The sequence below is a fragment of the Lepisma saccharinum genome, chromosome 5, assembly GCF_977018435.1.
Source record: "Lepisma saccharinum chromosome 5, izLepSacc3.1, whole genome shotgun sequence".
NCBI lineage: Eukaryota > Metazoa > Arthropoda > Insecta > Zygentoma > Lepismatidae > Lepisma > Lepisma saccharinum.
Window position 1 is genome coordinate 9,362,033 of NC_139233.1, and position 15,069 is coordinate 9,377,101.

At 36.0% G+C, this 15,069-nt stretch overlaps 1 long non-coding RNA gene across 1 annotated transcript in view; it reads left to right on the forward strand.

The window, feature by feature from the left end:
- LOC145988201 (uncharacterized) overlaps nucleotides 1-14,840 on the forward strand; it is an 81,148-nt gene extending 66,308 nt beyond the window's left edge. The window contains exons 4-5 of the long non-coding RNA XR_014441712.1: nucleotides 9,111-9,137; nucleotides 14,701-14,840. This is a non-coding gene — a long non-coding RNA (uncharacterized LOC145988201). The remainder of the gene's footprint in view (nucleotides 1-9,110; nucleotides 9,138-14,700) is intronic.
- Nucleotides 14,841-15,069: the final 229 nt, after the last annotated feature.

Consider the following 15,069-nt stretch of genomic DNA (forward strand, 5'->3'; position numbering starts at 1 on the left):
TCTTCCGTAACAGGTTAATATTAATAACATGGATTCTGCTCGCATACTTCGTTTTCATATAGGATACATCGTTCAATTTCTTCGCCTTTAAAGCGAACATGTGTTATAATATCTTCTACCTCCGATCGAACGCGTCGGCACCAGATGAATACGGGTAAATCCGGATCCTTAATTATACCAAATATAACTCACCACCGACGCCAAAATGGCCGGACGTGACGCCTTACAATAGCCCGAAAATGTCTTTTGTACCTTAATGGAAAAACCATTAATTCCAAGTTCCCACGTGTGCATAAAGCACCCCTGACTCATATCCGGCAGAAACGCATATATAATATACAACAATAGTGTTAGAATAGTCCGAAAACGAACTCCACAATAGTGTCTTTTGTACCTTAATGGAGAAACCATTAATTCCAAACTCCAACGTCAGTATAAATCATCTGTGACTCACATCCGGCAGAAACGCATATACAAAATACAACAATAGTGTTAGCTTAGGTCAAAAACGGAATACATAATAGTATCTTTTGTGCACTAATGGAAAACCATTAATTTCAAACTCACACGTGTGCATGAGTCATCGATGACTCATCTCCTCCTCCACCCCCGACACGTGTCGCCACGTGGCGCTTGATTAAATAACAATAGCGTCACCCCTCGAAAATGAATTAAAAAACCATTAATGTCAATTAACGGGTCTATTGTTAGGTCTAAAGTATTATCCCTACTACTAGCGTGATTGCCATTGTAGTTTTTTTACACATTGCTGGCAAAGTTGTAATTTGTACAGCGTGATTATTTTTATATACAACATTTTCAACTAGAGAACTTATGATCTGTCATAAATTCCCCGGGGTTGGGAAATTTGACTTTCTTACTGAGAATCAAGAAGAAATGTCAAATACTTCATGCATTACTAAAATTATGACATTGTTTACATGCAAGAAGTTAGTTACAAAACAAACACCACATAAACAAAGATATAACATGTAAGATTATGACAAAATATCAGATTCATATATTAAATAACTTAACATGCATAAACACAAAACAGAATACAATATGTACAGTGTGTATGCATAATCGCAGAACCAAATTTGTACAATTTTCAAGCAGAAACACAAAACAACACACGTGCAGTTTACATGCATCAGTAAAAAAAAAGAAAACACATCATGTACAATTTGCATACAGAGATAAAATCATAACATATGCATCTCGCATACATAAATTAGCATGCATACATTCATAACATGCAATAGACAACATGTATGCACAAACTCCACATATCACAAATATGGTACCACTATAAACTACAATTTGTTATCATGCTCTTAATAAATATCGTTAGACAGCATCATGCAACTGCTCCAAACCTAACTCATGAAGTTGCAAATCGTTACGCATGCTTAAAAGTTTGTTTATCCAAAGTTTTTGTTTGTCCAATGAACAATGCCAAGCTTTGATATTTTTTACGGAAATATTTGCAATGTCTTTTCCAGTATTGCAGCATATGGCTTTCACTGTGTTATCATCATGAATTTGCATACAAACAAAAGGACCTTGGTATAAATTACAATATTTTTTTATAATGCAAGTGATAGTGTCACTTTGAGGATGCAGTTTTATGAAGATCAGATCGCCTTGCTTTACTGGATTTTTTGTTGCTTGTTTTTCATGCTGTTTTATAATATGTTTTTGTCTCTTATTGAAACTACATGTTTCTGCCATAAGCAGCTTATTTTTCCACATCTCTACATCAGGAATGCGATCCGTTAGTACTTTTTTACAGATATTTTGAGGTTCAATATTTAGCCTGAGTTCTATAGGAGCATAACCTGTACTGAAACAAATTGAATTATTTAACAGATGTAAAATGGCAGCAACACGGCTAGACCATTGCTTATGTTTACCATTGCAAAATATACGCATCAATCTATTTATTTCCTGGTGATATCTCTCCACTAAGTTAGCACTTGGATGATAACTGGGTATGTAAAAAATTTTTACATTGAGAGCATGCATACCTTTTGTAAAATGTTCTGCACGAAATTGTGGACCATTGTCACATATAATGATTGTTGGTATTCCCAAATGGATGAAGTAAGAATGTGTTAGTTTTCTAGTTACGATGGAAGCTGTACTATTGCCAATAGGATATGCCACAAGATAACGGCTAGCAGAATCTAATACTGTTAGTAAATATTTTTCACCTTTGGAGGAACGTATGAATGGACCTTGTAAATCAATAAATAATATTTCACCTGATTTTGAGGGTTTGTGCATGATTTCCAGATACTTAGGAGGATGTTTATCTGGTTTATTTTTCATGCAAATTTCACAATCAGTGATGTAAGACTTTGTGTCTCTTTTCATATGAGGCCAGTAAAATATTTGGTAAATTTTACCGAGTGTCTTGTCTGTACCAAAATGACCACCTTGATCATGATACTTGTGCAGTACAAGATTTACTAATGATTGAGGCACGCATATTCTTATCCGGTTTGTATTGTGAAAATCTTTGATGGTAAGTAGATCATTGTGAATAAGGTATATATTCTTCCAGTTTCGATGTTTGCTCTGTTGTGAACTTTCACAACTAGCGAGAACAGATTTAACACCACTGCAATACGGATCACTATTTTGTTCATTAACAAAATTGTTTTTATCACATATTAATGACTCATCAAGATACTCAAAGTTATTCATGAATATGAGTTCATTATTATGGTCATTACAAGATCGGCTCAACAGGTCTGCCAAGAGGTTTTCTTTACCTCTACAATACTCGACATGGAATGAGTACTGTTGTATTTGAATAAACCATCTAGTCAGCCTATTGTTCCAAGTGTGTGCAGATTCTAACCACGTGAGGGATTTATGATCTGTGATAACAGTAAATTTTCTACCTAACAACAGTGATTTAAATTTGTCCAGTGTAAAGAGTATTGCTAACATTTCTACTTCAGTGGACGTATATTATTTCTCAAAAGGTTTCAAAATCCTTGACACGAATCCAATCGGACGCATGTTGTTGTCTACCAGTTGAAAACAATATCCTGCAATGCCTATATTTGATCCATCAGTTTGAACAAAGAATGGTTTGTTCAAATCTGGATGGTAAAGCATTGTTTCTGCAATAATGTACTGTTTCAACAACTCAAAGGAGCATTGTGCACTTTCATCCCATTCCCACTTTTTGCCTTTTTTCAATAACTGGTACAAGGGATGTGCCATGATGGCATAATCTTTAACATATTTTGATAGCCAATTGAAACTTCCCAAGACTTTCTGCAGTTGCTTGATATTGCAAGGGACAGGTAAGTCTTTTATGGCTTGAACATACTTGGGAGATTTCTCATAACCCTGTGCACTGATAGAATGCCCTAAAAATTCCACCTTGACTTGACAAAACCTACATTTGTCCAGTCTCAGTGTCATGTTGGCATCTCGTAACTTGTCAAAAATAAGTCTTAAGTGAAAAAGATGTTGTTCGAAAGACGTGCTTTTGACAATTACGTCGTCTACATAACATACTGTAAAATATTCCGTACCTTCCAAGGTTCGTGTCAGAGCATTAATGAAAGCAGACGTTCCATTGATTGATCCGAACACTACCCTTGTGAACTGGTAAAGTTTTCCCTGAAAACTGAAAGCAGTATACTTTCTTGCTTTGGGGTGTAAGGGGACCTGCCAGAAAGCATTAACCAAATCTAGGGAGGACAAACATTGACATCCATGGAAACTCATTAAGAGTTCATTTATGTTCATAGGATGTAATTGCTCAAGCTTGACATGTTTGTTGATATTTCTTTGATCTAAGCACAGACGAATGCCTCCTCCGGGCTTGACTACAACTAGGAGAGGACATAAGTACTCTGATTCAGAATATTCAATAATGCCTAAGTTGAACATTTGTTCTATTTGCCTGCCAACTTCATCCCTATATGCTAATGGTATTGGATAGTTTTTGTTAACTATTGGTGTGGAAGTATCCAGTTCTATTGTGTGAGTATACTTGTTACAAAGACCTGGTAATTCAGAAAACAATGTTTTATATTGTTTTAACAACTGAAATAAAGCAATCCTTTGTGACTCATTTAAATGTTCACACTCTTTAACCCTTCTCCACAAGTCTTCATCAGAAGGATGAGAGGATGACCGTGGGGATATGTTAGATACAGAAGGTCTGAAATCTAACTCTTCTTCCGGACAACTTTCATTTGAGACAGCGATAAATTTGGAGAATTTGATTCCTTCGCTTGATTCCAAGAGTAAGCCTCGCTGGACAAAGTCTAAAGTGCTATCAATATTGTATAGGACATCTAAACCGAGAATAATGTCTACTTTTAAATGTCTGACTACCAGGAATTTAATGTAAAAGGAAAGTCCACAAATTTCAACGTTCAAATGAGTGGAACCTATTAGTTTGTCTTTCCTTTTCCCTGTATAGTCAACTAATTTAATTCCCGTAACTGGCAATAGCCGTGGTTTAGAAGCCTGAGTACAAATAGACTTCCACAGGGTTTCCGAGAGAACACTGACCTCAGCGCCACTATCGAGTAAAGAAGTATATTCCTTATTGTTTATTCTTACTTTTATGTGAGCAGAAGGTTTACGCTTGCTATTAGTATTTATGGGTTGCTTAAAATTTTTGATTTCTGCACTGCAATCTATTTCATCACATTCACTTAAGTTTATATAAAAAAAAAAAAATGGCCTCCCCGATGGCGCAGTGGTAGCGTCGTCGCCTTGTAATCAAGGGGTTCCGGGTTCGATACCCGGTGGAGGCACATAGTGGTTCGGATCCCACTTGAAACTGTAGGTCCAGTCCCGATTAGCCTTACTGTGCATAAAGTGGACTTAAAACACCAAATCAATCAATCAAGTTTATAAAATGAATAGCAGGATTTATCGCATCACTCACACCACCTGCTTTTTGACATGAGCTCGTAACTAGTTTAACGAGTTAAACTGGTGTATGTCTGCCTGGACTGTGATTTCATTTTGATTGACATCATTGAACAGACCTTTTTGTTTCAAGAAATCAAAAACTACATTCATCCCAGACTTTGACCAATGAATTAAATCAATTCGGCCATTCCTTGGATTTCCTAAGTGTTTTTCAAATAGATCTAGTTTTATACTAGAATCTGCATTCAAAAACAGATCACTAATATTCACTACAATGAGATTCTCATCATTACCTAACTCCATTAGAAAATTATTCCACTGACTCCACTTACTCCACAAATCAGGATTGTCAGCAGTTAATAACTTTGGGATTGGTGGTAATGTGAGTAATATTAACTGATTCGTTAAAGGTAATAACTTGTGTATTAAACCTTTGAGGTCACTTTTCATTTTGTGTAGCTCTGTATATCTCAAAAAATCATTCGTGCCAATAAGCAATATCACTTTTTTACCAACTTTGGTATCTGGACGGATTTTTTGAGATAGGTTGGAAATAGTTTGGCCGCTAGTACATAACCCTATGTTCCGTTTACCTAGTGAATCATATGAAACAGTGTAGTTTGCCAAGGTTTCTGCTACGCGGATCATCATGGAATCACCTAGCAAATGGACATTATTGTACAAGGGTTCAATGACCTGTGCTTCGGTATTTGTTTTGACTGAATTGTAAAATTTTTTGTGTGTGTGATTAAGATTACTAGAGTTGGGTTGTTGCAAAGGAGGGTTAGCAGGTACACTCATGACACCTCCCTCTCGACATGAGCGACTTACTCGTTTCCCGAAAAAGTAGACTTATTAGCATTGGTGATTACATTTCTTTTTGAGTTACGCTGTGTGCTGGAATGATCAACAACCTCGCACTTGAGTTTGTCACCTCTGTCTTTAGACTGATCAGTACATTTAGTTTGAATAACTGCTACGTTTCTATTACTATCAAAGTTTTTAGTTCTACTGTTAAATACTGCCTGTGGCCTTTCACGTAATGAAGTTTTGCTAAGGGCTTCGGAATTTTCTATTACCGTGATGGCTTCACTCAGCTCGGTAACAGGTTTCATTATGAAAATTTCCTTGATTTTGAAAGGCATCAAAGTAGCAATTTGAGCTAGCCTTTGTGCTTCGTCAGTGGTAGGTTGAACAATCTGCAAAATTTTCCATTGGTCCATGAAAAATGTTAGCAGTGACCCATGAACAGACTTTTGATACTGGGAATTCAAGATTTTGGTGAGCATCGTTGTTTTCCAATTAGAATTTTGATAATGATTCAGAAACTGAATTTTGAAAGATTGGTAATCTGAAAATTTTTGCTTTGAGATCTTGTACCATTGCTTAGCATCTTTTGTTAGCAGCGTTGGTACATAAGTCATAAAATCTGTTTCTGCTATTTGAAATAACTCGAAATTCTCTTCGACATCATCTAAGAATTCAGATGGGATTAGTTCACTAGAAACTCCAGAGAATTTCGGAAACCTATTTAATTGATCTGACTTTAAGTAATTTCTTTTAGTAACATGTGAGGAAACTTGATTTTCTTTGCACCTAGAAACACTCTTACTTGTTCCATTAGGGAAAAGTGTTGTTACACTATCATTATTATTCACATTTACTAAGGGAGACTTTTTCCTAGACCTATTCTTTTTTCTACTCTTAAGCCCAGATGAATGACAGCTAATTGTGCTGGGTGAACTATCTGAGTCACTTTCCCGAAACCTGTGTAGCATAGTAGTAGTTGAATTCTGTAGAACTTTAACTTGTTGAGCTACACCTGACAAAACGGGTAACACTGTATTGTTCACAATACCCACTAAATGTTCTACCTCATGGGAAACATTACCATTTTGTAATTCACTAGTTTCGATGGGAATATTTTCACTTGTATGGGATTTACCAGCAATAAAATTAAACCATTCTTCAGCTTCTGATGGCTCTTCAGTATATTCCTGGTGATCTACAGGTGAAAATGCAGGCTTCTTTTTGACAGACTCTGGTACTTGTACTTGACGATGACAGCATCCAGTCTTGGCTTCATTGTTTTGTATTCTTTCTTCCAGTTTAAAAAGTTTGTTTTTCACAACCACCAGTTCCTGACGCAATTCATCCTTTTCTTCTATCAATTTTCTCACTTCCATGTCAACTTTCTGGGTTTCACTCCTAACCTTCTCATTCCTAGAAATGCATTCTTGCCTGTATAGGGACACATCTTTCTGCATGACATTCAGTCGGATGTTCAGATCAGCTCTTATATTTTTTTCTAGATTCTTTAGATCACTCTTAAATTCTGCTTTCACTTGTCCTAACTCCTGTTTAAGTTCCTCTTGTGACTTTGAGATAGCTCGCAATTCAGCCAATATTTGCTCCATATTTCTTATTTTTCACGTAAAACCACTTAAATTCACTTTGCACCAAACAAGAACTAGTTGAACACTATCACAATCGTGGAATCACATATTTCGTGTTTGCAAACTAGTTGCGATGATAATGTAAAATATTTCACATTATAATCTTTAGACGAATAATCTTTGAGACAGCGTACTGAGTCTCATAAAATCTTTTATGACCGCCTACCTATTCTCGTAGCACTTCTGGCAACTGGAGAATCGCAGGGGACCAACTTCCTTACTTGGATTTTTACCTTTCAGGCTTAAACCACATACGCTAACTCATGAAAAATGTCAAAAAACAAGTCTGGTGTTAGTAAATTCATATTTTTATTAATTTTTACATGCAAACATGCTTGAAATTTGTTAGAAAACAATCCGATTAACAAGCATCGCATAAACTTACAACCCCGGCTTCCATTCAGCCAAAACACAGAATATCTCCCACCCTCCTATTCCTCTATTTTATACAATGCGATTGCCAATATGACTTTTCTTTGCAGCGCTGTCCAAGTTATAATTTGTACAGCGTGATTGCCATTGTAGTTTTTTTACACATTGCTGGCAAAGTTGTAATTTGTACAGCGTGATTATTTTTATATACAACATTTTCAACTAGAGAACTTATGATCTGTCATAGACGTGATGACGTAATTGTGCAGATGTTCTGCAACAGATTTTCAGCAGTCAATCATGCACAAGGAAATGTTAACCGAAAGCCAATATCCTAACTCAGCATGAAATACTTTTCTCTCACACTTTTCTCCTTCAGCAATGTTGAAACATACCTGAGTTCAATATTACTTAAATAAAGCGAAAATTATTCACATAATAAACGGAAGAAAAATAAATGTCAACACCGATTTTTGGGAGAAAAATAATTTATATACACACTTTTTTTTTAAAAAAAAAAAAAAAATGGTCCAATTTCATTGAAAAAGGCAAAAAAAAGGCATTATAATTAAAAATAGGCAGTGGGGTCCCAAATAGGCAAAATAGGCCAAATGAAAAGGCTTCTAAAACATTCGAAACAACATTAAAAACGTACAATATATCCAGTAGATAAAAAGAGGCATTTTGCCAAACTTCCGGGCTCTAGTCATGAGAAACGCAAGAATAGCGCCGAGAATATGCTAAAACGTTGTAAATTGAACCACATAGAGGTTCAAAAAGACACAGAATCAACCAGCAACGTGTATAGAATTGTGTATAATATTGGTAAGAGGGGACAACCTTATACAGATTTAACTTGCAATATAATTAAATAATGTATTAGTTGACAGAATAAATCAAAGTTAATTTTGTGGCTGATTTTTGTCGACTTATGAACTTCTGCAGTAGTGAGTGGTTTAATGTCTAATACATTATTAGTTGTCACAATTCATGCGTGACACAATTAAAAAGGAGCGCAATTTATGGTGATAAAAGAGAGAGAATGAGAGTATTATTTAAGAAATTACACGAAACTAGGATTGTAACAGAAGACAGGTCTGTGCATACGAGCATACTGGCAGTAATTTATTTCCGATTCGGCCACGGTATAAGTCACAAACTGCGATTTTCAGTTACTTTCTTTTGAGTCTTACTATATCAATTAAAGGAGATATTATAAGTATAATATTATATTGATATCAGCATGACCAATCCCTTAAATAAGCCACTGTACACACAAGAAGTTCTCCCTGCAGATGTTTATTTTACTCAGCTTCATAAAAAGAATGACACTAACCTTAATATTTGGATTGTTATTTTTTACAGCGGCACGACAAAATGATACTGTGGCAGGTATGGTCAAGTGTAAAATAAAATTTAAAAAAATTGAAAATAGACGATTATGCATTCCTTTTTATAAAATAAACTAATTTTCAAGAAATAAGAGTGTAGAGATGTAACTTACAGTCGTTAGGAAGAATATTATTATTTTATATATCTGTAAGGACTATAGCTATTTTACTACACAAAGTTATAAAAAATTGACTTGTTATTGACTTTTATAGATAACAAGATAACGCTAGAGTGACTGTAGTATATATAAATCGCACAATAGTAGTTACCGAATACTTGCGTTGAAATAACAGTAATATTACAGTTTCACAGAATAAATCATTGCTGGTTCCCCCATCCAAAAAAATTAAAAAATAAAAATTAAATGAACTACTCTCACACTTAATGTGAATCCCCAAACTAAAATAAATTTTACCCTACCTCTAAAATAACATCATATTCTTGATTGATTCATTCATTTGCTTGATTTTACTTTGCTTCTCTTGCCACTTTTTGGCTAATTTGCGAAGATGGGGATAAGTGATGGTATGATGAAATTGAATGAACACTCACAAATATCCATGCCCAGGCTTTATTCTTGTTCGTCCACCTTATTTTACTTAATGTAACATTAACATCCCGTTACGACGCCAGGGGTCCCGGTTCGAATCCTGTCCTGGACATGGATGTTTGTGAGTGTCCTTTCAATTTTGTCATATCATCACCCATTCCCATCTTCGCAAATAAGCCAAAAGTGGCACAAAATGCAAAGTAAAATAAAGCAAATCAATTAATCAATGAACCCAATGAATGTCACACGCACACGCAATAATTTGGAGCTGTCCTGTTAGCGGACAGTTCATGGAGCGAACAGGGCATGGAGCGGACACTACTTGATTGACATGTTATCTAGTGATATATCTATATAAAATCTAAACATCCCGCCCCCAGGCGCTGCTGGCAGGCAGCAACCAGTTCATGGAGCGGACACATGTTCATCGACCTCCCTCGCCCCGCTGGGAATTGTGTTACTAAAGGGTGGATGGATTTGTATTTACGTCCACTTTGTGCCAAACAAATCTTGTACATATCCTTACAATGAAGTGCGAAAAGGTCTATACTTAGTGCCAGCCGGGACTGCGTGCGTTCTTCACATTCGGGCACCTCACTATTCTGAAGGTGAGCCTGTCGTAGTGCCTCGCACCAGCAATGCGACAGGAGTCTGATGTCCTCGCTTTCTTTGCACAGGGAGCTCAGACCAACTTCCTGTACCTTCCGCCAGAGGCTTTGCGACATGTGGAAAAGAAACATCCATGTAACTTCACCGCCGGAAACATCTTCCTCAAAGCTGCAATAGCAGACGCTTCGAAGTCTATGGTCACATTCTGAGGGTTCCAACCTGGTACCGCGCGTAGGATTGTCCGAAACAAACGTACATACGTTTCCTTCGTCTTGTCTTTCAGTAAAGCAAAGACTACCGGCGCTATGTTGGACTCTGCTTCCGTGCTACCCAAGTCAGCGTGTATCGTGTACAGCTGTGCAAACTGCTTGCTACAGCTTTTAAAAGTTCCGTTCATGAAAAAGGTGTTTTGCTGTTCCAAGCTCTCCCTCCCTTTGGCCCCTGCGAAATCAACATTCTGTCATACCGACCTTCATCAGACAAAAGAAAGCTGCTTCCGTCGGACATCTTCATCAATTCTTCATGAAGAACAATTTCCTCGGGATACTTAGCTTCTTTCTGAACTCCTTGCGCCTTATTTCTAGTTGCGTACATGGAACTCTTCACGTCAGAAAATTTTGGAACACGTGTGACAAATTCGTAGCCTCTGCATTGTACGGACTGGAACTCTTCTTTGAACACCTGTGAAAAGATAACAAAATCGTCTTCTTTTTTTTTGTAAAATATACAGTTTGAATTAGCATCGTAGCTTTTCTTTGAGACAGAAATTTCTGCTTATTCGAAAGTGCATTTGCATTTTTGTCCTAAAAATGGCAAATTCCTTTCACAATATAGACATATTTAACGACAAAACATTTATGGTAACACCTAACTAAATTGTAATAATAATAATAATAATAAATAAAAATAAAACGCGATTCCCTTATAACATCGATTTTGATGTTAAAATGGAACTAATAAGATTGAGCAATTTTAAATGATATACGTACATACCTCACATATTAGAGTGGTAGTGTCTTCGCGGGAACGTTTTTTCCCTCTTGAGTGCGCTTTCCAAACTTCGATTCGTCGGGCACACATTGGTGATCGGTCACAATTAAAATTGTATCATCCTTGGTCTTCATCGTACCTTTGCATTTCGTCGATTTCTCATTGACACAAACAGCAGATTTGTTTACGCGAAATTTCCGGTACGAGTATCCGTTAAACATTGCACACGGTTTCTCTTTCCTGGTCTCTACGATCTCCATATTCTTAAATTTCGGAACTTACTTAACAGGAACGAACAGCTAGGTTAATCGCACAAAAATGAAATAAGCTCAGAGGAGACAGGACAGGAAGTATGAAGCTTCCCGGTTGGCGGTGAGGTCAATGAACACGTGTCCGTTCCATGAACTGATTGCTGCCTGCCAGCAATGCGTGGGGGCGGGAGGTTTAGATTTTCTAACTGATTAGTTCACTAGATAATATCGTATCAATCCCTAAGATTATATGTTTATTTTATAAAGCCTCTCTGAATGCTTCACGTTGACCAGGGCATTCACTTGTTTTTCTCAGTTGTCTCAGCCTCTGAGGCATGTAAACAATAAACAATGCACAGTGTTGTGCTATTCAAACCTCCTGAGCTATTCAGGAAACAGGTAGTTTCTTCTGCCTATGTAGTCAGCGGTTTGCATAGTGGCAATTAAAAACACGATTCGGCATGGAGGAAGAGCTCCATGGCCTAGGGAGATAGAGAGGAGACAAGCTGGGAGGGGACTGACTTTGGATTGGAGTTGAGAAGGGAGAAGAGGTTAGGAGAGCAGTGGAGCAGAAGTGAGACGACGCTCTGGTCAACCAATAGAGAAGCCAACAGAGGACTTCGTATATTTTATTCATCATAATTCATCAGATAGACAGGTAATTATCCTAGCACCCAGCCATGATTCAGTTTCAAAGGTTCACAAAACCCAACGAGTGACCATTGTCTTTTCTAGCAGTTTAGTTCCTTTATCTTATTTGTACCTTTCGTATTGCCAAGCGTTAACTCGTCATGCCAATGACGAGTGCTCTCATCAGAACTGAAACAAAACTAAACTCAGATACTTTGTATTATTGTATAATTTATCTGTACCGTTTTCAACATATTCTCCTTTGTTTTCAGTTGTGTATATACTAGGTGATTATGAAAATTCCACTACACATAACAAAAACGTTTAGTATTACATATATCCTGATAGAAGCAACTATTCAATCTACATAATACCAGTAGTATACTAAGTTAAATATTTCTAGCTGAAGTTGCTACTTCTAGATTACTAATGAATAAGTAATATATTATATTAATTGCGGCGGATTACACGAATTTCCCAACTTAGATACATTTTGCACAGAACAAGACATTGCTGTCTTAAAAATATATGCACGTACTTCTTCCTTAATTTTGTTAAAAAAATATATTTTCAGTATTTCTTGCAACTGCAATTATCACTCTGATTTACGTAATTAATTTGATAATTATATAATTGATTATGTAATTAAAATCTGATATAAATATAAACACACATTTCAATACATGGCTTGAATGCTTCTATTTGAATACATGGAGGTCTTATTTTAACAACTGACTTACAAAATATTTACAGAAATCAACAGATTATAGGCCCGACGATTTACTGCAATTCTTCTTAATGAACATTACAATCGTCGTATCGATGTTGTATTCCTTATTAATTTAAACTATTACAGTCATGATGATTTCCTTATTTTTCTTACTTCAAGATAAATAATATTCCATTCTGATCAAACATGGTGTTTGTAATATTTTAACGAAAGAGTATGAATGTTCACTTGTTGTATGTGTGTGTGTGTGTGTGTGTGTATGTGTGTGTGTACTTTGGTCTCTATCACTAACATACTATTATTTCGTGTTTAATCAACATTTTACTTTTGCGTAAAGGTAACAGTATCTACAGAGTGTTAAAAAAGGTAACTGAACATGTATGTCAGTGCTGAGTTCGTCACCTTTTTACTGAAACACCCTGTATAATCCATTTAACCTTCAAAAGGAATTTCCTTCTTTCCTCCTGATTTGTTTCCTTCTAGAAATAATTGTTTTATTGAAATGGTTATCCAATATCTTATTATGTTATTAATTTATTGTAATTTATTGCATATGTTCGAGAATAACCAACTTTCTCCTTTGTCGTTAAAAGTGCCTTAGTGTGATAGCCTGAGGTGAAACACGTCTGTTAGTGACACGTGACAGCAACAGTGTTGCCAGTGTCCCTCGTAATATTGTGAAAACATCGATTTTTGGAACAGCCCATTTATTTCCTTGTGTGCAATGTTTTTGAAACTTCGTCAAAGTTCTTTTTCTGTCAAATTCAATAGATGGCCATCCAAATTGTTCTTTGGTATTGTGAAAGGTTGCAATAATTTACCTCAGTGAGTTCTGTGCATCAATACACACGATTTGCAAAAAAAAAAAATTTTCGCCTTTGGCAACACTTTGCTTCTTTGTTATTAAAACATGATTGTTCTTACATATGTTTGTCTCTCTAAATTTTCCAAATATACAGGGCATTGATTGTAACTCTCAACGGGGAGTTGCCCCTCACCCCCTTGACATGACCCCCCTTAGACATTTTCATCTGGAGGTTCATCAAGTCTAAAGTGTAAGAGATCCACAGCGTGGCCCAGTTGAAACAACGCATTACGGCCGCAGTTGCTGAGATTACACCAGTTATGTTCGAGAAGGTGTTTTTTTTCGACTGTGGTGGATCGCTGGCATCTGTGCCTACACTTGAGGGGTGGTCACATTTACAGACACAACAAAGAATCCTCCATACAAATATCGATTCCCCAAACGAAGTATGAATAATTTTTTAAAAAGCAAGTAACTGATATTATTTTGGTAAAGTTGTAAGGAATTTGTCTGAAATTGATTTCTCAAAAGTAATCAATTTTGAAAATTAATATTTTTTAAAGTATGAGAGCAACATTTTCGTAAAACATTTTGAACATTATATCTTGGTCCATGTCTGGTGACACTGTCGGTCCAGTTGATTACGGAAACTCATTGATTAATAAGAAATTATTTTAAGATATTTTGAATGAAGATGAAAATGTACGCAGATCTCATGTACTTATAATTTACTTTCTCTCTTCGGACATTTGCTGGTGAACGAGAATTAGAACAAAAAATTTAGTCGTTACGTTTCCCATTTTGAAAGTTTGTAATTGAAATTCACCAAAGAGAACGGATAGTCCGTTATTTTTTATACACCTTTGAAGATCATTTCATAAGGAACCGAAGGTAGAAGTTGTATTCAATAATAACAGTTTAGATATAAAAAAGTGACTAAAACTTGAAAATCAATTCATTTTTTGTATTCTTCTAAATATTTTACTTCCATCTTTCAGGTTGATATGAGTGGTTTCTGCAAGACTGAAATATGGGAAGAATCTTCCATTATGATGTATTTGTCCATTATGTAAAGGATTTAGTACTATTTTTAAGTAATCAGTTATAACGTTAAACTGTAGTTATTAAATCACGATTGCCTCTACTCTTATTGTTTCATTGATCTCATCTATAACCATGCGCTGCCTCCTTGATCGAGAGCGTTCAGTGGTCGACTCACGGTCTCGTCTGCAAAGGTTCTGGATTCGAATCCTAGCCAATAAATGCAAGGTAATAAAACTTCAAACATTGACAAGGTGCAAAATACATGTAAAAAAGAAATAGCGGACAGATGTAGCACATATCAACTTTCACACTTTTCCGTTGTC